We start from the raw sequence: 23,229 nt of genomic DNA on the forward strand, positions 1-23,229 counted from the left end.
TGAAAGCACATGTAACAGAACTCATCAATTCCTCTCCTAGGCATGTATTCTAGACAAAGCCTTGCATGTGTACATAAAAAGGCATGGACAGCAGTGCTCACAGTAAGGTGTTTGCAAAGTCAGAAACTAGATACAACCTAAATGAGCATCCAGAGAATGATGGGTAGGTTACCTGTAGTACATCCATATATGGAAGACTGCATAGATGTGAAAATGAATAACTAGAGCCACACATATTCCCATGGATGAATTTCACAAACATAATGCTAAACCAAAAAAGGCCAGTTTCAGTAGAATAGATGATTCCATTTACATAAAATATTTAAAAATGAAAAGATGTACACCCATTTTCTTATACATATTTATCACTGTATTCTATATATTACTGTCTTTAGTAAAATAATAAGATTTAAATAGGAATAACAGTTACCAAGCTTAAGAGAGGGGTACCACTGGTTGGAGTGGGGAGGGGATAAGATGAGAAGTGATACAAGGAGTTTCAACTTATTGGTAACAATTATTTCTTAAACTGAGTGGTGAATAGAGTTATTCATTGCATTACTATTTAGAGCTTTTTCTATGTTTTAATATTTAAAAAAAGAAGATTAAAAAGAATCATGCATTTTTTTGTATATCTTGTGCCTGCCATTACAGATTCTGAGCTACCACAGTGCATGATCTAGTTCTGGGTAAAACAAGTGCAAGAATGCATAATATCTAAAGCTCATGAATATCATATTGTGTAATATAAGGATTGAGAAAGGCAGCCCATAAACCCTATTGTCAAATCCTGGGAAAATAATTCCATTTAACAGTAGACACGAGAAATGGAGAATATATATATATATATATATATATATATATATATATATATATATATTTCATTACCTTTCACTTCCTTTTCTATTTTGAGAGTTTGTGCCAGATTTATTTTTCCTCATCTAATTTCTTTAAGTGCTTCATTCCCATAAGCCATATGAAATTTGTTTAGAGGGGTTAGGCCTGGATATGACCACATCAATGCTTCACCCTTGGATGCCCATACATGAAGTGGTAGAAACTCCATTCCATATTTTCAAAGTTTGACACACTCAACTTGGGTAAGTTTGAATATGCTTCACAATACTCTATTCATTTCCCACATACTAAGTTAAAAACCAAGGGTCATTTTCGCATTTTCCTTTCAATAGTTTCACACCAGCTTGAATGCAATTGTATATATTCAATAGTTTCACACCAGCATGTGGAAGTGGAAAAGCACACTCAACAGGTACCCAACAAGAATTCACAAAGTTAGTTATATCAACTTCTATATTGTAATGTAAGTATATTCTATATTTAATGTTAAATCCTCATTGTACAATTCATTGTACAATATATATATTATATATATAATATATATATAATATATAATATATATAATATATAATATATATAATATATAATATATATAATGTATAATATATAATATATATAATATAATATATATATAATATATATAATATATATAATATATATATATATAATCTTTAAGGGGCACCCTCTATTGTCAAGGGAGCAAAAAAGAAAAGTATATTACCTGTTTTATCATAGGAGTGAAAGTTAAGGGGCTTGACTCACATCACATATTAGAACTTGATAACTTAATAAAATTATCTCATTTAACATGTGCAACAACTGTATTATTAAGTTAAATATTATTAATAGTTACTATTATCATCACTATTAATTATTCCCAGGTGCAGAATCAGAATGGAAAATGAAATTGCATATTTTTAATTCCTATGTGGCTTCTGGAACATGATTTTCATCTCTATCAATGATATTGTACTCTTACCCCAGGCCAGAATACACAATAAATCAGTTTCTACTCTGCCTCCTTGGTGACAGCAGTCCCCAATAGCAGTGCACAACATCAACTCACCTTATTGAGAAAATGGTCATGGAGGCTTCTCTTCATGTATTTTGAATTTTTCCATCACTGAGGAAATATTCACTATATATAATTGCATGCTTTCTAATACTGCTTCCCTTCAAATTGGATTTTTCCCCCATAGATTTTAAAACTACTTCCATTAGAAATGTAAAAACAGTTTTAATTTCAGCAATTTGCCATTTCCCTCCTTTTGGGATAGCTTTAACTCATTGCATTTGAAGGATAAATAACTAAATGATCTTGAAATATTTAATGTGAAAGAGTTGCCAAGATTTTCAACACAAGAAAGCACATCTAATATGCCACAAAAGGTAACTTGAAAAACAGAATCTTTTTTAGTAGATATATAAACTCCTATTTAACTACTAGTACTTTCCATTTCCTTATTCCTGCCCTATAATGAGCCATTCCATGTTTATTGGTATTCAACTCTGCTACTAGTGCCTCTCAATACAATCCCACATAGTTAAGGCTTTGAGAAGCTGTGTGTGTGCGCGCGTGCAATAAACCAAACAACAAGGAAAAGTAACCAAAGCATAATTACTAAAAGCCCATTTGGGGGTAAAACAGAGTAATGTGTCTTAGACTGTGGAGATTTAAACATGCCATAAAATTGTATCCTGCAGTGGGCCAGTGGACTGCTTTTACATAACATCCCATCTCTGAGAACTGCAGCCATCCAGAAAGAGTTTTCAATGAGTTTAGATATACACTGTCCAATTCATCTGGGTTTCTACTGGCCTAACACAAGTCCTATGAACCAGAAGTACTCCCTTAAAGAATCAAACTTTAAAGACGAAGACTATTGGGGGAGTATATTATTTTGGCATTGTGGGTTCTCACTCCACATAAAACATTTTCCTTGGATCCCATCTCTGACCAAAGAATCCTCAAATTGCGTTTCTTAGAAGGCTATTCTTGGCCAAGTCCATGGGCATTGGGAGCTGTGATCATTTAAGATATCAACTTTCCCAACTACTAAAAATAAATCCCAAAAAATAACTGAGAGGAAACCACATATCACTTTGAATACTTATTAAAACAATATAAAGAGACTGGAAAACTCGTTTGAGTTTTTTAATAATAAGATAGAACCCTTTTAGTAGCCTGGGTTTCTGAGGATCACTCCCAAGGCATAATAAAATAATAACTCACACTGACAGAGCACTCATTATGTACCAGGAGTTGTTCCAAAGCTTTACATATATTAAATCACATTTTCTCATAACTCAGTGATATATATTCTACTAATATTCTCATATTAGTTTAGATATACACTGTCCAATTCATCCGGGTTTCTACTGGCCTAACACAAGTCCTATGAACCAGAAGTACTCCCTACCAAGAATCAAACTTTAAAGACGAAGACTATTGGGGGAGTCAAACCAATAGTTTTATACACAGAATAGTTTTGTGTATACTTAGCACACATAGTATATAGTATATAAATAATAAGAGTCAAACCACCACTGTGCCTTGTTCAGGCCTTGTTCTATCCTGTATGTGTGTTGTGTGTGTGGTGTGTGTGTGTGTGTGTGGTATGTGTGTGTGGGGGGATATGGAGTGGGGGGTGTGGGGGTGGTTATGTGTAGGTGGATGGTGGATGTGTGTGTGTGGTGTGTGTGTGTAGTATGTGTGGGAGGGGATGTGGAGTGGGGGATGTGGGAGTGGTTATGTGTAGGTGTGTGGTGGATGTGTGTGAGGTGGATGTGTGTGTGTGTGTGTGTGTGGTCTGTGTGTTGTGGGGGGGGGTGTATGTGATGTTTGGTATGTGTGTGGTGTGTGGTTATGTGTGTGTCGTGTGTGGAGTATGTGTGTGTGTGTGTGTGTGTGTGTGGTCTGTGTGTTGTGGGGGGTGTATGTGGTGTTTGGTATGTGTGTGGTGTGTGGTTATGTGTGTGTGGTGTGTGGAGTATGTGTATGTGTGTGTGTGTGGTGTGTTTCAATTTTACAAATGAGAAAACTGAAGCACAGAAAGGTTAAGTAATTTTTCCATGGGTACACAGACAGTGAGCAGGAGAGCTAAGAGTCAAACTCAGAAAATCTGTAGTCCATAGTTTTCATTGACCTACTCTGGTACAGTCCAATGTAAGGTATGACTCAAAATATAACCCAAAACAAAACTGAAAATTAAATAATTAACCTTTTCATTATCTTTTGGTCATTCCACATACTTGGAATTTATTTTTTCATGCAATGTATATTTATTGAGGTTCTACTTTGTGCCAAGAAGTGGGGATAGAGAGAAAGAAAAGTTATTTTAAGGTGCTCAAGAGACCAACAAGAAAGAGACAAAAATGAAAAGATAAAAGAAAAAGAGAAAGAAGCTCAGGGTACCATAAAATCAAGTACTTATAATACATGTCCAGTGCTAGAACTACATTGACAAAATATATCCTAGCCTTTAAAAAGGGAAGGGGAAGAAAGACAACAAAGAAAAGTCTCTTCACTGACATTTTTTTGCAAATCCAAACATTGTCTTCTGTGTTTCCCACCCCCCACTGCTCCCATCTCCAAGGGCCTGTGGCTTATGGCGGCTTTACTAAAACATTTTTCTTAGCATTGAGTTAGCATTCCAATATTACCTTTATAGGTTTATACTCCCTTTGATATTCTAAAACCAGTGTGAAAGTTGACTTCAAAATTTTCCATCGATAGCAAAGGTTTGTTATATTAGCAGCTCAGACAATACAGGTGTTTGAAACCAGCACAGAAGTCTGGCCATCCATCTGACCAGGCCCCACTTGAGTGAAATCACTAAAATCTGTGAGCCTATACCCCAGCCTTGCAGGAATATCTCTCTTTGCAAACCAAGACTGTGTCACTATACACACTCTTCATAAGCCATTTGCAGGTTGCAGGTGGAAAGTACCTGAAATGGTCTGAACTGAGGAGCAGGGAAGACTTACTCATCCTGGGAGGATAACTTGAAGCTGGCTTTTCATTCTGCTTGAGCTGATTCTGCTGGAATGAAAGTCATGCCTTGTTTCAAACACCCTCCACCTCAGGCTGCCTGCTTGAGGATTCAGCTCAAAGTGAGACCAGAATGGCTTTCTTTCTGGAAAGATTAGGCCATGGCCTGAAGCTTCCCATATTGATTTTGAAATCCACACGGCCATTTAGAAAATGGCTCCTCACATCTTTTCTGCCCCCCTGCTCCACAGGAGGCCCTGGATCTCCCTCCTCACCCTAAGGTGACTGCACCTGTCAGGAACTAAATCGTTTAAGGTCTCCTCTCCAGAATTAAATGAGGTTTCATTTGCTGTTTGGATTTTATAATTTTAAAGCATAAAGACAAAACAGAACATGTAAAACAGATTGATTACTGCCTTCTATGATTGCCTTCTCCCATAGGGGTTTGGGCCATTGCTTTTCTTTGCCTCAGTTTCCCTTTCTAGCAAATTACAATAATCACTATTGATGTCAGTTTATAAAGAACACTAGTGGGAATTTTTAAAAATGTATTCAATGGCTCTCTCAGTTCCTTAAATGTCTCTGTATGAGTTTCTCCCACAAAATTGGGACCAATTTTCCTTTCCTTCTGCTCCATTGCATCCAAGCGTCACCGGAATTCTATAGAGCTTACCAGAATCTGAAAAATGCTGATCTGATGCGCACCTCAATTGACCAGGCATCAAGCCTGAGGCCTAATTTCTTTTCAGCCTCTAGCTAGGTCAGCTAGTGTGTCACCTCTCAATTCATTCCCACTTATTCATCAATCACCTGTAATAATGCCAGATGCCATATAGGTGCTAGAGAGTAACAGGGCATGTGCTCAGTTCTTGCCCTCAAAGATCCTGCATTTAAAAGTGAAAATAGGAAGGGAAACATCCCATCATGGACAGCCCTGAACCTGGTTCACAGAGAAGCCTGATTTAAAGGAGCAAATCTGCAGCAGCTTTGGCCTTTCCCCTCTGCCCACTCCTAACCCCAGACCAGGCCATGTAGGAGCAAATAACTTTCCATAAAGAAAAGATCCAGAAAGCAGAGCTAAGTGACCTCCCAAGACTCCTCCTCTGGCAGCCAGACTCTCATGACCCCAACTGACAACTGCTGATAGGAGAGCACTGGTCCTCTCTGTGACGTCACTCTCATTGAGGAACTCTCATTGCAGAGGGTGGAGGCCAAGTTTGTCACGGTGTGGCTCATTGCCCTTGGTTGGGAGCTTTCACAGAGCGTTTCTCCAGAGTCCTTATTCTGATCACTTTCCTGGAAATAAAGACTCAGCAAATGAGGAGCCCAGCATGGTTCCCTGCAAGCCTCCACTGAGGCTAAATTTGCACCCTCACAGATAGCACAGCAGGAAAAGTAACTTGCCACCTGTACAAGGACATCCTGGCTCTCTCTGGGCTTCCAAGGTCTTGCTGACTCCAGGGTGCCACCAACACCACCTCTACCACAAATGCTCCTGCCTTTCCACTGTGGCCTGTTCAGGCCTTGTTCTACCTGTATGTGTGTGGTGTGTGTGTGTGTGTGTGTGTGTGTGTGTGTGTGTGTGTGTGTGGTGTGTGTGTGTGTGTGTGTGGTATGTGTGGGGGGGGTGTGGAGTAGGGGGTGTGGAGTGTGGTTATGTATAGGTGTGTGGTGGATGTGTGAGGTGGATGTGTGTGTGTGTGTGTGTGTGTGGTCTGTGTGTTGGGGGGGTGTGTATGTGGTGTTTGGTATGTGTATTGTGTGTGGTGTATGAAGTATGTGTATGTGTGTGTGTGTGTATGTGGTGTGTGGAGTGTGTGTGTGTGTGGTGTGTGGAGAGTGTATGTGTGTGGTATGTGTGTGGTTATGCGTGTGTGGTGTGTGGAGTATGTGTGTGTGTGTGTGTGTGGTGTGGTGTGCGTAGTGTGTGTGTGGTGTGTGTGGTTATGTGTGTGTGGTCTGTGTATGTGTGCCCATATGTGTGCCCATAAGCTTCACAACAAGCTTATGAGCCAGGGCCTATTTTTATGCTCATTTAATAGATTATGAAACTGAGACACAGCCTCTGGTTCCACACTGATGACAAGCAAAAGTCTGCCAACCTTGTCTATTTGCTTGGAGGCTCAATGAGGTAGCCTAAGTGAAAGCACTGTGTAAACAGTAAAGCTTCCTGTAAGCACAAGTTTTCATTAAAGACCAAATGAAAAGATAAAGAAAATGGACAATGATTTCTTGCTAATAAGATAAAAGCCGTTAACAAGGCTTTATGTTAGCAGACATAAGCTGTAGGTCTTTGTTCTAGCATCTGCCAACATAGAAAGAAAAAGAAGCATGGAGAGGAGAGAATAAATTATTTCTGAGAAATGTCTTTAGGAACTGGCTATGGAGGAAGCTTCATGGGAATGATCCTTAAGGTGAGCAGCCTGTGGGGTGCTGGAGAAAGCTCAGCCTTCTCTTTGCATTACATTATATTACAAAACTCGGGTTTCCTTTCATACTGCCAGCACTGGAAAGCAGTGGAGAGAGAAGAAACCACCAGCACAAAGAAAGTTACTGGAACAGAACTTATAATGTCAAAGAACTCCAAACAAACTAAAAGGATGGAAAGAGGATATGTTAGTGAAGCTAGCTTAAGTCAACTCCTAGAAAACCATAATGTTACACGTAGAAGAACAGACTAGCATTAAACAGTTACCTAGGAATTTGTTTGTTCAACATTACTTTAATGCCTTGGCAAGGCCAGACCAAATGATTTCTTGGGTCTTATACGGCCCAGAGGCTGGATGTTCCCCACCTGTGCCTTGTTTTATTTTTAAATATATTTGTATTGATTTTAGAGAGGAAGGGAGAGGGAGAGAGAGTGACAGAAACATCAGTGATGTGAGAGAATCATTAATTGGCTACCTCCTTCATTCGAGCCCGCAACCCTGGCATGTATTCTGACTGGGAATGGAACCTTGACTTCCTGGTTCATAGGTCCACAGTCAACCATTGAGCCATGCTGGCTGGGCTCCACCCTTGGTTTAAATCATGACTGCTTCACCAGGAAGTCAACATCCAGCTGATCTAGCCCTGTAAAAAAGGAGACAGGCCCAGTCAGCTGTCATTTGAGGGTCTACATCAGTTTCATCCACTTCTGTATCCACAGCAGTAATATAGTGCCTACCACAGAGAAAGCCCATCTATAATAATAAGAGGGTAATATGCTAATTAGACTGGACATCTTCCGGACATCCTTCCTGACGAAGCTGGGGCCAGAGGGAAGCCAGCCCGGGTCCTAGGTGCCGGAGGGAAGCTGGTACCAGCAGCTGGGAGAAGGAAGGCCTGCTCCTGCACTAATTTTCGTGCATCGGGCCTCTAGTACAGTGATGGCGAACCTATGACACACGTGTCAGAGGTGACACGCGAACTCATTTTTTTGGTTGATTTTTCTTTGTTAAATGGCATTTAAATACATAAAATAAATATCAAAAATATAAATCTTTGTTTTACTATGGTTGCAAATATCAAAAAATTTCTATATGTGATATGGCACCAGAGTTAAGTTAGGGTTTTTCAAAATGCTGATACACCGAGCTCAAATGGTTCGCCATCACTACTCTAGTATTATAATAAATAAAAGGGACAGAGTCAAGTTCTCAAGTACTGATTTTGCCATTAAATAATCTTGTAACTTCACCTGTCTAAATCTCACATTGCCTTCTATAAAGTTGGGTGTTAGAGAGTCTCTAAGCTCTCTTTAGTTTCTAAAATTCTGTAATTCTATTGTTCCCGTTGAAAACCAGATACCTAGGAGAAAATGAAAAGTTCCTGAGTTACTGGTCTTTTCAATCTAAGACTTCTAAGCATAAAAGTTGGAAGTCTTAACTGATGAAGAATGCCTCATGTACAAGATAGCCTGTTCACCTTGCCCTGTTGTTCAGTGCACAAAGGAGATTAGCATTTCCTAGGGAAATGGCTAGCAGAGGATATTTGAATGAGGGTCACACCTATCATTCCTACATACAAATAACTCAAAGCACAAACACCACTGAAAGTTGGGAATTTGTAGGCAAATGTGGCACTCGTATAAGTTCATTATCACGAGGGAGTATTAATAACTTGCCAAAATATCATGGGCACAATACTAAATATGAACAATACAAAGTGAGCAGTGACAGCTTAAGCTTGGCCCATGAGAGTTTACACTGTAGGTCTTTCCAAATGACAACATGAAATTAATGTGGTATTTGAGGACCTTAATGACAATTTCAGAATGGGTATAAGCCATCCAATCAATTGCATGGCAACTGGCTACAGCAAGTTGAAAAACTCAGTGAACTGAGGTAGTCTATTCCCTGAAGTGCTAAATAACAGGGATTAAAAGCAGAATTCAGGAAAAGGGGAAACTGCCAGTATCATTTCAAAATCAGGCAAAATGTATGTAATTTGTGCACAGTGGGGTTTTCGCCTTAATTAGATGAGCCAGAAAGATTTGGAGAGATGCACGGCCAACTTCTTCAGTGAGAAGCAATACACTTGCTCCCCTCACTGTCCAGAACAGAATCTCCATTCCTCCAGCCCCCAAACACGCTTGTCTGCAGCACCTTTCCTTCCCTGGCCTTCCCTCTGAACTGAGTGAGCACACAATTGAATTAGGTCTTGCCATTAGAGAAATTGGTCCCTAGAGAGCAGCTCTGAAATCATCCAAGCAGAAAAGTGAGAAAGCACGTTTTATGGTTTGCTGAACGATTTGAGGCTATGTATAAACCAAGAGTTGAGCCTGCCGCGTGCTGAGCACCATCTATGAATTCTACATTAGATCAATGGGTGATAAATGCTCAGATAAACATTTTTATTTTATGCCTCAACAATTTATCCTCTCTTCCTTTTATCAGGCTCTGTTGACCCAACTAACTCAGTGAAGGCACACATTCAGGGAATAATTGTTTACCTCTGCTCACTCAGGCAGGCATGTGCGAAGATTCCACGCATTTGTTATCCTGGTTACTTTCTCTCCCTTGCCCATTCATCTTGATTTTCTCTCCCATGCTATTGATTTTATGAAAGAGACCTTTTTTTAACTTGTTTCTCCTATTGACATAACTGTGTTTTGCTATTTTGTCTTACATATTGTACTGTAAACATGTTGTGTGAGATAGTTCATTTTTTCCTGTGGGAATAAGTCTGGTATGGGTGCTAGAATAACAACCCAGGGGTCAGGAAAAGAAAATCCTCTCTCCTGAACAGTCTTTCCAAATATCAGGAACATTTGAATAAAATCATTACTCCCCTCCTTGCTTCCCTTTCTCCATTTGTGAGCAAGAATGTTAGGAGTGGCTAGCACAGGGCGAACAGATGAGGCTACATTTGGAATGCACTTTGGGATCACTAGATAAAAAGCTCTACATAAAAAATCAGAAATAATCGCATAGCCATCAGATTTGTGAATACCTTCACCACAGATGAATTCCTTCCTAATATTCATAAAAACAAGAAATGAGGTGTTCGGGAGATATATGCATATCATTTTAAAGGCAAATTTCTATTTGATGTCAAGCATTGTCATGAATTGCCGTACCAAATTATAATTACTACTTCTTGGGAGATGTTTTTAAGTGTATCTACTTGTAAAATCAATTTAATAAGAAACAAACAAAATAAAGTCAATGTGTAGTTGGGTGGGAGGGGGAGTCCCAACAACACTTAGAGATGAAATTAAGAATTATGTATCTATATTCAAAGGGTTCCAACAAATATCTAACTTTTATGGTTTTTATGTCAGCAATTTTTATTGAGATAAAATTGGTCTAGCACATTGCATTTTCTTGAATATATTAGAATCATGCCTCCAATATTAACCATATATTTTGTTTTGTTTTTACTTTCTATTTCTTATGAAAGATAAAATGAGAACAGTATCTCATCACTGGTGAACCCAATTCTCTGTTGACTGAAACTTTTCCTAGTCCTCTGTAGCCCAGAGAGAATGTAAACATGGGCCTTTAGGGGGTAGTCTCCTTTTGTCTTTTGCAGTCTTCAGAGGTACAGCCTAATGAACATATATATTTCCCCTTTATCTTCTCTTTGAGTCTCTAAGCCTGAAACAAGCCTCTAATACAGTGGTTCTCAACCTTCTGGCCCTTTAAATACAGTTCCTCATGTTGTGACCCAACCATAAAATTCTTTTCTTTCTTTTTTTTTTTAGTTTTATTCATTTCAAATGGGCTGGATCGGCCGTAGTTTGCCCAGCCGTAGTTTGCCCACGGCTGACATAGACTGATGAACAGGGACAGATCCAAAGACAGAGAAACAGCGATCAGGCTATCAATCCCCAGAGGGAAAGTAGGGGAGGGAGGGGGCAAGGGGAAGAGATCAACCAAAGGATCTTGTATGCATGCATATAAGCCAAACCAATGGACATGGACAACAGGGGGATGAGAGCATGAGTGTGTATGTGTGTGTGTGGGGGGGGGGGGGGAGATGGGGGTTTAATGGGGGGGGGGGATGAGGACACATTTGTAATACCTTAACTAATAAAGAAATTTAAAGAAAAAATAAAGGAAAAAAATGATTTTAGGTGGTACATGGAGAATTTCACAATTATGTATGCACTGATTTTAAAGGAGGTTAGTAAAATATATATAACCACTCATACATGCCAAGACCTGCAATGTGTTAAACAGATATCCCTCAACCACCATTTGTCATACTTGTTTCACAAATGGGGAAACCCACTGATAAGTGCCTTGCTTGCGGTCTAATTAAGATTTAGACAGCTGGGCCCTGGTCCATATTAAGCGTTGTCCTATGCACCAAAAGTTTAGTGGTTCGGCCCTAGCCAGTTTGGCTCAGTGGATAGAGCACTGGCGTGCAGACTCAAGGGTCCCAGGTTCGAATCCGGTCAAGGGCAAGTACCTTGGTTTCGGGCACATACCCACTCAGTAGGGAGTGTGCAGGAGGCAGCTGATCAATGTTTCTCTCTCATCAATGTTTCTAACTCTCTATCCCTCTCCCTTCCTCTCTGTAAAAAATCAATAAAATATATTAAAAAAACAAAAAAGTTGGTGGTTCAATTCCCCATCAGGGAACAAGCCCAGTTTGCAGGTTTGATCCCCAGTTGGGAGTGCATACCAGAGGCAACCGACCACTGTTTCTCTCTCACATTGATGTTTCTCTCTCCCCCCAAATCAATAAAAACCTATTAAAAAAAAAAAAAGATTTAGCGAGCTGTGTGTGAAACCAGGAGGTCTGATTCCAGAACCATCGTTCCTCAACACCATCCCACACAACCATCCCATGCTCTCCTTCCCAGGAGAATGAAGTTTGGGAAACAATGGCCTTGAAAGTTAAAACCCAACAGCAACTAATGTTTATTGTTTACAACCACTCTGGTCCTGTGCCAAGAACTTCACACCCATGTTCACTCAATCCAACCAAGGGCCCTTCATTCATTGCACAAATGTTCACTAGGGCCTACCGCGTGCCAGGCCCAGGGTGCTGTGGGAGACAACCCCCATAAAATTATTTTCATTGCTACTTCATAACTGTAATGTTGCTACTGTTATGAATCGTAATGTAAATATCTGATATGCAGGATGGTCTTAGGCGACCCCTGTGAAAGGGTCATTCGACCGACAAAGGGGTCGCGACCCACAGGTTGAGAACCGCTGCTCTAACAGGACACATTGTATAAGTATTTAGATGCAGATTAAAGTGCCCAATAGGCCATATGAGAGGCAAACATGTCCAACACTACCAAACTTTTAGACCCAAACTTTTACCTTAAAGAAACCAACAAAAGATAACATGTTTTTTTAAAAAAAAATATACAGGTACAGGTATAGATGTCACTTCAAATCTCATTTAAAATTTTCTAAAATCTCAAATTTTTGGACATCAGACTGTGACATTATTTATGATTTATTTATCACCCATACTTGGCCAACTAGAAACAGAACCCTTTCCCAAAATATCAGATACACAGCTTAGGGGCGGAGGAAATTGTGGGAAATATTTCTCAAGGCAGCTGTAGTTCCACAACCAGAAATACTCAAGTTGTTTGAAACTGGCTTATCCCATTTCAACACAATTTTTATTCTTGTAGATATGAAAAAAAATGATGGTTTTATTTTAGGTCACAAAGAATCTTACATTATTGTAGGTGTTTTTTTTTTTATTTTATTCAGAATTGTTGTAGTATTTATTAACTAATACCATCATTATTGAATATTCTCAGCACTTGATAGTCAATCAGGATTCCTGAATTCTATTTGGAGGGTGCTGAGGATACAAGAGTATTTCAAAACTATAACATTCTTATAATACCTTACTGTTCAATTATTAATTTTTAAAAAACCACATAAAGCAGGTTTGGCTTGAATAATATTTACAGGCAGTCAAAGACTTTTAGAGGGTACTCATTTCTACTCAGATACTCATGGATATTTTACGAAATCACCCTCTTTGAGGGGGCTGAATTGCCCTCCCCCAACCCCAAATTCATATGTTGAGATCCTAACCCTCAGTATCTCAGAATGTGACTATATTCGGAGTTAGGGTCTTTAAAAAGATAATTAAGGTAAAATGGGCTCATTAGGGTGAACCCTAATCCAACATGACTAGTGTCCTTATCAGAAGAAGAGATTAGGACACAGACATGCACAGAGGGAAGACCATGTGAAGAAAAAGGGAGTAGACAGCCATCTAAAAGCAAGGAGAGAGGCCTCAGAATTAAACCAACCCTGTAGGTACCTTGATCTTGGACTTCTAGCCTCCCCTCCAGAACTATAAGGATATAACTTTCTATCGCTTAAGCCACCCAGTCTGTGCTACTTGGCAGACAGAAAACTAATGCACGCCCCTTCCTCAACAACCTTGAAGAGTTAACAACTTTTCAACAGAGGGTTAGTTTGGAGTCCTAAGTCTACTTACTAGTTTCCAGCTGTGCACCGTTGTGGTTACTGGATTGCCATCAGACATCTGGAGACTCTCTACCGACACGATTCCATCAGGAACCTTGGGGCCCGTCTATTTCATCCACAAGTTCCCTGTCACTTGACATCATTTCAAAATGCAAGCCCCTATGGCCGCCTTGTCTCCTCATGTGGAGACAAGCTCACTGTCCTCCGTGTATTTCTAGGTAGTGGAGAAACCACCAGGCAGGGGAAAGCAAGGGATTCTTAGCTGCCTTCTCTTTTTTTTCAACTTAAAACATCAATGTTATAGCTTTTAGGCATTTGTTTTTCTCCCTTATTTTAATTTGTTTTTATTTCTTTCCATTTTTTCTTGTTTGGGAACAGAGATTATTGTTACTCAAAGACATTTATTTTGTATTTATTTGTGCCCTCTTGAATCACCATTGAGTTCATGCTTTTCTTAATAAATGGAGTAGAAACTATTCTAAATCTGTCTGCTATTCTTTAATCCCCTACATGAAATGTACATGTGTACATTTTTCTAAAACTAAGCACAGCTCATTGTGGTAGAATCAGACTTGTTGATTTCATTTCTTCTCTAGAGTTTCTCTTTAAGTATTCATAGTTTACTGGCATCTTTGCATCCTTTTTATCTTGGCCCAATTTTTACTTGCTTGGGCATTAATGGTCCATTTCATAATTGTTTTTAAATAAAACTTTCCACAAAGGACCAAATTATAACCAGCTAGGCAGTTAGGTATCACACTGGGGAAGTCCCCCCACCCCCAGTGAGATAGCAGAGAGCCACATCTACTTAAGGAAGACTGAGTTAACAGGCCTGGAACCCATCACTCCTGAACATAAAAGTGGCTGTTCAACACCAGAAGTGGTACCTAAGGCCACATTTACAGAAGAGGCCAATTACTGTAAAGCATGTTTAGTTTTCCCAACCACCTAGAAATCTGAATGCGAACCAATTTAAGGCTATTAGCATTTCATAGTCTCTTCAGTGTTTCAAACAGTGATAATATCCCAGTTGGAGAGGGAATATGACTGAAGAATCGTCTCTTCCTCAATTAGCATACTTGAATAGTCTGATCAAGCAAAGCACTTTAAATCTGCCCATAAATTTATTTCGCTTTCGACTCACTAGAGTGGTGGTAAGTTGGTACAGTGTTTTGTTGCTTTTGCTAACTTCCTATGAAGTGCCAACTTAAGTTTTGCTATACTCAGTTCCCTTGGTAGAAGAGACTGACCCAAACATAGCATTGACATGCAAATTGATATGGCCATCTTGTGAAGCAGGGGTTGAATACTGATTCTAGAGGACTCCCCATTCGTAACCTCTGCCTTTATTACTTCTAGTCACTTCTATTGGCCAGCATGGCCAGGAGCAAGTTTCCCTGAATCAGATAATCAACCCTCTATCCAAATGCAGAGCCTTACAGAAATCATTTCAGCCAGTCATGGAATACTTATGAATACTCATAAGTCTGAGGAGGAAGTCAAACAATGGTACTCTAAAGTAGCATTTTTCATTCCATTGGATGTATGCACTGCTGGTGTACAAATGTTTTAGGTGGTCCACAGGTGAACTTTTCTATTGTAATTTACATATAATTATTTAAATAAAATATTAAATCATTGCATTTTCATTAGAAAAAGTATATAATTGGCATATCAAATCCATGATTTCACAGGCTTACTCTTCTATATTTATACTATACTTAAGGATTAATTCAATTTAAAGAAAGATATTAAATAAATGACAGTACTACTGGTAAGCAGACAGAGCAAACATTGTGAAAGTAATAGATGAAAGATGGAAATTTGGGAAAGGCAGCACAGAATTTCTTTCTAAGGCCTCAGGCAATTCTTTTTCCTGTTACTGAGCAGGATAAACAAAAATGAATTCTACCTGGCACATAATGAAACTGGAGTACAATAAAGATAAAACAGTGTTTTAAAATAAATAGATAATCTGGAAAGCAAAGACAGTACATAAAGGACTTCCTAATAAAAATACTAGAACCCAGAAAAAAAAAGAAAATAATACAAAATGCTGAAAGAAAATAACTGTCAATTTACTGTTTTATGCCCAGTCTCACTATTATTGAAGAGTTAGGACAAAATACAGACATTCTCAGGCTACAAAACTGAGCATAAATAACCATTAACAGATCCCAACAAAATATCTTTCAAAAGATGCACTTCAGGGGGACAAAGTTAGCCTTAGAATGGAAGAGTGAATACAAAGGAAAGGAATGTGCAAGGGGAAATGGTGAGCAAAAAATTGGAAGCATGGGCGTAAATCTAAGCATCACCTTATAAAGTTAATAATAGTGGCTAATTTTGAGTTTTTAAAAATTATGTGAAACTAAAATATGGGACAACAACATCCAGGCTATTACAGAGGTTATGAGAGCTACTAAGTTCTAAGGTCTATATATCATTTGGGAGGAGAGCAGAACATTGGCTAATCTTTGGCTTTATTAATGTCAAAAACATGTTTAAAAATAAATGTGTGTATGAAGTAATCATTAAGGAGTAAAAAAGGAAATAAATAAACTTCCAACCAGCAAAGGCAGTGGATGCTGGTGGGAGGGAATAAACAAAACCCCATCATCTTATTGAAAACTAGAGGCCTGATGCACAAAATTCGTGCAAGAGTAGGCCTTCCTTCCCTTGGCTGCTAGCACCAGCTTCCCTCTGGCACCCGGGACTCGGGCTTCCCTCCCTCTGGTCGCTGGCAGGCACCTGGGACCCAGGCTTCCCTCCGGCTGCCAGAAGGCACCCAGAACTGAGGCTTCCCTTGCAGCCCTGGCTTCGTCTGGAAGGTCGTCCAGAAGGATGTCTGGTCTAATTAGTATATTACGCTTTTATTACTATAGATAGAGGAGATAAAAGAAGGATAAGGAAAACTACCAACAGACCCAAAGCAGAATTTAAACCTAACTTGGACACTACGAAAGAGCTACATCCAAAAGCAGGTTGCTTGTTTCAAAATGCAAATGGTTTTCTGTTCACACACAGCACACCCTATTGCTGTCATTATTCTCACACCTACTTTTTTGTTATGGAGATTTAAGCTGCCACAGTCTAATTAGGAAGCCCCCTCCACCCACAACTACAGTTATGAGGCTCACCCACCACAGGTCCTCATTATCCCTGTTAGTGCTCAGTTTTAGAAAGCAATGGTTTGGAAGAACAAAACAAAAACTATCGCCAAAAGGAGCTCACATTCATAAGTACACATGGGTACACTCCAAAACTCTAGTGCTTGTTACACACTTTTTTATTATCTTGATCCTTAGTATGCACTGTATAGATCCCTGAAGTCAGATCCTCTTCCCACTATAATTTAGCTAAGATTCTGTTACATCTGTCTGAAGAAAAACTTTAATTTTCAGAATGGAAAGTAACAGAGCTCACCTGAAACTGAAATTGCAAGGCTGGAACTTCCCTGCTTCTTAGCCTCAGTAGGCATGTAAAAAGAGTAAGATTTATGTCCCTAAACCTAAAATATTTTGAAGCAATTATTTACTTAATATTTTGCTAAATTACTGAGGATTGAAGTTTTGATTAGGGAAGCAAAAGAGAAGTCTGCAGGTGGCCTGTAAAGCTAATTTTGAAGATAGCTCTGCTCAGCTCAAGCAGTGATCCTGAAGAATATTAACATAGTGTTAAAAACCGCAGTGCCCTCTGGGTGTCCACCTGCCATAGAATTTAATTTACTTTATAACTCCTCTAATAGACTGAGTCTCATCCATTAGGTAAATATAATGTAGACATATTGTCTTGTTTCTCTAAAGAGGAAACCAGCAAAGACGGCAAACTCATTCTTACAGAATCTTTTGCTCTTCTAATTGGGTTCAAATTCAGGTTGTGTTGTGACCTGTGCATCCCTCATTCAGGGTATAGGATACTGCCAACGTGGCACAAGATATTTGTGCTACTTCAGTATTTGTAATATAAACAAAAACAAAAATCAAATCAAGTAGACAATTTCTGTCATGATAACTTTCTCAGTTGAACTTCAGATGTCATCATGTGGTTGCCTAATGTTCATAGGCTGAAAATATTTCTAGTCAATGCACTCCTGAGTTCAGTGTTTGAGCTGTTATCCAAGCTTCATAAGGCAAACAGACCCAGAACTGGATAATTCTGAGAAATGGTTCATGTTAGTGGTGAAAAAAAAAAAAAAAGAGGCTTGGAGCAGTAGGCAACCTTTAAAAATAAAAATAAAAGTAAAGTGAATTAAATATGACATTACAATAGAGAGGAAATTGAATTCACCTGCATACGATAAGAGTGGCTTCATTATTCATGGGCTTCCTGGCTGTGTTGTGACACTGAAGACTGATGAGGCCACCCCATCTCTGGAAGATAAATTTAATACACAAGGTATTGTTCTAGTATATTTTCTAAATGTATAGAATATACTTAACAGATGGGAATGGGATAGTATTTTTATCTTTAGACATTTCTAACAAAGAAGGAACATAATTTGCAGCAAGGCAAACCTGGAATAAGTTTCATACAGATTCACCTTCCCAATTCACTTGGCAAAATTAGAATAGTTTCTCAGGAGGAGAGATTGGAAGCCAAAGGCTTTAGGATGCTTTAATAAGTCACCTTGGTAGAAGTGAGTTCTTCACCATCAATAAAACAGTAGAGAATGTGATCTCCCTAAGCCTTTAAATAAGAAAGCCTCCAAACATTTGGAAAAATCATCCAAAAAAAAAAAAATTCAATAAACATTCACTGACTCATTTAGTTAGTTTAATCTTTGTCTACCAGTTGTTTGGGTTTTTTTTTAACTTCTTAGATTTTTTTCTTGGCAACTAAGAATTCTTTCTATTCATCTCTTCTCTCACTCCTCCCACATTATAAATTCAGTTGAATAGATGTCAAACACTCAAGTCTGTATCCACATATTTCCAACATGCTTTCCTGAGGCTTTTCTCCCGTTTCTTCTTCCCATTACTTGACCATTTGAGTTCAGTAAACCCCTCATTTACAAAACACCATGATGTCAGTCATATAATGGTTTTCAATGTGCGATTATGGTGATTTCTCTAAAATAAAGTTACCTTAAAGCCTACTTCTCAAATGTATAATCTAGGAGTAGTTTAAAAGAAGGTGAAAAACTGCCAGGGGAAAAACATAAAATCAACTTAAATAGCATGAGATGCAACAACAATCTTTGTAGTATTTTGGAGAAATCTTTGGACTATGGAGGAAGCTACTTGTCCAAATGATTTCAGATCATCTAAAAAACACAGAATAGTTTCTTTGTTTTCAAATGCTAATGTTTTTTTCTTTCTTAATTATAGAGAAAATCATTGCAGATGAGGTGTCATTGTCTCTGGGCCAGCTGTTCCAAGTGAAAGATTGGAATGGCAGGTTTAATTGAGGTGGGTGAACTTCAGGATATATTTAATCTTCTAAAAGTTGAGATGCTTCTCTCCTGAGTCCTTATAATTAAAACCTCTAAGTAGTAGTTTCTTGCAATGTTTGATCAGAATTCAAAACTTTTCATCTAAAAATTCTACCTGTGTGGCCTTACTTGTGTCATAGTGATATGTAGTCATATAGTGATATGTATTTTTTTGTTACATCCTGGACTAAAATAGGGGTTCATATTGGTGGCATCAATTTAAGTTATAGGCTCATGGCTAAAATGTTAAGGAGGCCCTTCTTGACTATTGTTAAACACAAAATAATTTCATCAACAAGTTGGTGCTTTCTCCTTTCTTACTTCCATTCAGCTCATAACAACAGCTATTAAATTGGTATTTGCACTTATATCACTTATTGGGCTTTCTGTCTGTTCACTATTAATGAAGTATTATACAATGTGCAATAAGTGAGGTGAGATAACTATAACACCAAAATTATATACTATTGCAACACTCAGAAAGTGTTTCAAATGCATAATCCCATTTGGCTCTCCCAGTAACCCTATAAGAGTTATATTAACTTAAAAAGACAAGGACTTCAAGGTATAGAGAAGCACTGTAACTTTCCCAAGTTTGCACAACTATCAGGCAGCCAACCATTTTTTATTCTGAGCAATGTCTCATTTCCTACATGTTTGTTTAAGGATGTCCTGATCCAATTAAGATTTGAACTGACAAGCTCTGTGTATCCACTGGATTTTCTCTTCCTAGGAAATAAAGAGTTACCCTGACTCAGAGGACAGAGATGATGTTCTTGGAAGAAGTGAGAGTGTTTGGATCCATCCAGGAAATGCTTTAGAAGTTCTTTGGAGAAACTACAGGAATGAAAAGCACCAGGAGCCCAGAATGGCAACCACTAAAGAAATATGAAAGGACACGTACACAGGAATAGTTACCATGCAGAGGAAGGACAAGGTGCAGACATTTAGAGATTGAAACTACCAGAAAAATATTCAAGGAGAATATTCTAAATACCTACAAAAGAGCTCCTTTCCATAGTCAAGCAAATAAGTATTGCATATTTGAATTTCCAAAAGTTAATACTATGCAGCAACTTTTTGAGGGGAAAATTGAAGGGGATATTAGGGCTGAAACATTCAGGGGTTTTGCCTTAACAAATCGTGAACTCTGCAAGGAAAAACCAAAGTGAGTGAACCAGAGATATCTCAAGAAAGCAAAGATAACCTTATAGAACAGAGAGAAACCCACTCAAGGGAACTATTTCACAAAACCTCCACACGGTTTGCCTGATCTACAAAGAGGAGGCCTCTCTTCGGTTAATAATAATATACTCCACCCAAATGGCAACTTGAGACACCTCAAAATAGCAGCCCTATGGGCATAGTGACTGAAGAATTCATAAATGTGGGACTCAAACTTAAATCTTATGACACTAAATTGTATTCTATTCCCCTCTATATCATAGAAGAGAAATGCATGCACATGGTATTAGAAAGTATCACAAATTAAATAAACTATTTTCCATTTTCTTTTTCCACTCTCATGTGCTTTATTCTGATCAGACAGCTATAACAAATGAGTTGGGGGTGGGGAACCAACATTCAGTGTATGGCACCATGTCATTTCTTGTTTGAACAATTGTGTTTGCCCATTGATGGGTCACCTACCTACTACTCAGATCTTTGCCCTGATCCATCTGCCACACTGTAGCTTGAGTGATTTCTTTCTAAAATATGGATCTGATCATGGCATCTCCATCCTCTCTAACACACACACACACACACACACACACACACACACACACACACACTTAAGATGCTTTAGTGTTGAAGAGAAACCAAGATGGCAGCATAGGTAAACACTGGAAATTGCTGCCTCGCACAACCACTTCAAAAATACAACTGAAAGACAAAATGGACATCATCCAGAACCACAGAAAGGATGGCTGAGTGGAAATCCTACAACTAGAAGGAAAGAGAAAAGCACACTGAGACTCAGAGGAGGTGCAGAAGTAAAGTGCAGAGGCACGGAGGCGCACGTGGAAAGGGGTGGCAACTGAGGACGCGATTGTCTTTTTCAATTGGGAGGGAGACACAAGCTCCCGACTGCTCTGAACTCCAGTTCCAGGCGAGTCTCTGGGGACCCAGACTCATACAGGGAGAAACTGGACTGTCTGGCAGCGGGCAGAACTCGAGGGCAGCTTTCTCTCAGAGGTGCTTGCAGCAATTACCGCGGGACACTGAGACCCGGGGCCTCTTAGGGCAGGGTTGAGGATCAGCCATAGCTGTTTGCTCTGCCCTGTTGATTTCCTGAGACCCTGCCCCACCCAAGCTGTGGCAGAGGCTTTTGCATATGAAAGGCCTGGCCCTTTGCAATCTAAAATTACCTAACAAGCTGCAGCTGGGTCAGAGAGACCTAGAACATCCAACAGAAGGCCCAAGGCCCCACATTAGCTTGCACTGCTTCACAGCTGGGCCTCATCTGGGCACCTCCAAACCCCAAACAAGAAAGGGGAATCTGCAGATCTCTCCGTAGCTCCTGCTGGGTAGCCTCAGGCAGAGGCTAAATTAGCACCTCCTTAGAGATCCAAGAGCCAGTATACCCAGTGGTCAGAGTGGGACCATCCAGATTACAACTCCTCAGATCCATAAGGGACACACTCAAGGGGCAGACACAATGAGCACCAAAGCCCCACTGAAGCAAGTCTTGCCCCATAAGGGTGTCTCCAGCACAGAAGTTCTCCCACCGTAGACACAGCTGATTCTTACAGCCATTTGGCCTTGAGGTCAATTCCTCCCAGTGATACCTACAACAATCAAGGCTTTACTACAACAAAGCATACAAAGGGGTGCACCAAGAGTGTCCACCTGAGGTAATTGGGGAGGCTGAGCCACTGGGCCCTATAGGACACCTAGCACAGAAAGCCACTCTATCAACACAGGGAAGCATAAAAAATGTGGAAACAAAGAAACAGGTCACAAATGACAGAAATGGAGGAAAGCAAACTACTGGAAATAGAGTTCAAAACCACACTTATAAGGGTTTTCAAGAATTTTCTAGAAACCGCCGATAAATTTAGTGAGACTCATATGAATGTCAGCTGATTTCTCAATAGAAACTATGCAGACCAGACGGGAGTGGCAAGAAATATTCAAAGTGATAAATAGCAAGAACCTACAACCAAGATTACTTTATCCAGCAAAGCTATCATTTAGAATTGAAGGTCAGATAAAGAGCTTCACAGACAAGATAAAGCTAAAGGAGTTCATCACCACCAAACCAGTATTATATGAAATGCTGAAAGGTATTCTTTAAGAAGAGGAAGAAGAAAAAGGTAAAGATAAAAATTATGAACAACAAATACATATCTATCAAGTGTATCTAAAAATCAAGTGAATAAATACCTGATGAACAGAATAAAATGGTGAATTTAATAGAATCAGGGGCATAGAAAGGGAGTGGACTGACAATTCTCGGGGGGAAAGGGGTGTGGGGGGTGCGGGAAGAGACTGGACAAAAATCGTACACCTATTGATGAGGACGGGGGTGGGGGTAAGGGCATGGGGTGGGGTGGGAACCGGGTGGAGGGGAGCTATGGGGGGGGGGGGGAAGAGGAACAACTGTAATAATCTGAACAATAAAGATTTAATTAATAAAATAAATTTTAAAAAAATAAAATAAGGGAAAAAAAAGATGCTTTAGTGTTTTCCCAGGAAATACAGATAAAAGCTTAAATTCCTTCATATTGAATACTCCTTGTACCTTTGCCATACTGGTTTCTCAAACATAGCACTTCTAGCCTTTGTGCCATGTTGATACTGTTTGCTTTTCCAGAGATACCTGCATACTCTGTTCTTCTGTGTTAATTCCTGCTCAAAATAGCAGCCCTGTGGGCATAGTGACTGAAGATCACCGGGTTCACATCCCCTAGACAGCCTTTCCTGACCACGTCTCCCAGTTTATTTCTTCTACTTAAGTCATGTGATTATGTTTTTATAATGATGTGGAGAAAATCTGATTTCTGGCACCAGAAATTCTCTTAGGAAGGGAATTGTGTTTC

This window comes from Myotis myotis, unplaced genomic scaffold, assembly GCF_014108235.1.
Source record: "Myotis myotis isolate mMyoMyo1 unplaced genomic scaffold, mMyoMyo1.p scaffold_m19_p_7, whole genome shotgun sequence".
Taxonomy (NCBI): Eukaryota; Metazoa; Chordata; class Mammalia; order Chiroptera; family Vespertilionidae; genus Myotis; species Myotis myotis.